At 39.4% G+C, this 1,151-nt stretch overlaps 1 non-coding gene across 1 annotated transcript; it reads left to right on the forward strand.

The window, feature by feature from the left end:
- The first annotated feature begins 456 nt into the window (after nt 1-456).
- LOC127746421 (small nucleolar RNA R71) lies at nt 457-560 on the forward strand. Its single transcript, XR_008008040.1, has one exon. It is a non-coding gene; the product is annotated as a small nucleolar RNA R71 (small nucleolar RNA).
- Nucleotides 561-1,151: the final 591 nt, after the last annotated feature.

Raw genomic sequence — 1,151 nt, forward strand, 5'->3', positions numbered from 1 at the left:
TGATCCTTCCATGAGAAATTTGGATGATTTCTCCATGATGAATTATAGGTGTTTCCATAAGGTTCACCCATGTAATTTACCTCTGCTATTGCAGGGTTCTTAAGATCATAAGCTTCTTCAGAAGCTGCCTCTTTAGTACGGTTGGATGCATTTTACCATCCATTCAGACTTTGAGAAATCATATTGACTTGCTGAGTCAACACTTTGTTCTGAGCCAATATGGCATTCAGAGCATCAATTTCAAGAACTCCCTTCCTCTGAGGCGTCCCATTATTCACGGAATTCCTCTCAAAAGTGTACATGAATTGGTTATTTGCAACCATGTCAATAAGTTCTTGAGCTTCTACAGGCGTTTTCTTTAAGTGGATGGATCCACCTGCAGAATGGTCCAATGACATTTTGGAAAACTCAGATAGACCATAATAGAGTATATCTAATATGGTCCATTCTGAAAACATGTCAGAAGGACACTTTTTGGTCATCTGCTTGTATCTTTCCCAAGCTTCATAGAGGGATTCACCATCTTTTTGCTTGAAGGTTTGAACATCCACTCTAAGCTTGCTCAGCTTTTGAGGAGGAAAGAATTTATCCAAGAAGGCTGTGACCAGCTTATCCCAAGAGTCCAGGGTATCTTTAGGTTGTGAGTCCAACCATGTTCTAGCTCTGTCTCTTACAACAAAAGGGAAAAGCATAAGCCTGTAGACTTCAGGATCTACTCCATTTGTCTTAATAGTCTCACAAATCTGCAAGAACTCAGTTAAAAACTAATAAGGATCTTCAGATGGAAGTCCATGAAACTTGCAGTTCTGTTGCATTAGAGCAACTAATTGAGGTTTCAGCTCAAAATTGTTTGCTCCAATGGCCGGAATGGAGATGCTTCTTCCATCAAATTTGGACGTTGGTTTAGTGAAATTACCTAGCATTCTCCTTGCATTATTGTTGTTGGGTTCGGCTGCCATCTCCTTCTCTTGTTCAAAAATTTCAGATAGGTTGTCTCTGGATTGTTGTAATTTAGCTTCTCTTTGTTTTCTCTTCAGAGTCCTTTCAGGTTCAGGATCAGCTTCAACAAGAATGCCTTTTTCCTTGTTCCTTCTCATATAGGGAAGAAGAGAACAAGAAAAGAAAGAGAAATCCTCTATGTCACAGTAAAG

The sequence above is a fragment of the Arachis duranensis genome, chromosome 3 (assembly GCF_000817695.3).
Source record: "Arachis duranensis cultivar V14167 chromosome 3, aradu.V14167.gnm2.J7QH, whole genome shotgun sequence".
In the NCBI taxonomy this organism is placed as follows: domain Eukaryota; kingdom Viridiplantae; phylum Streptophyta; class Magnoliopsida; order Fabales; family Fabaceae; genus Arachis; species Arachis duranensis.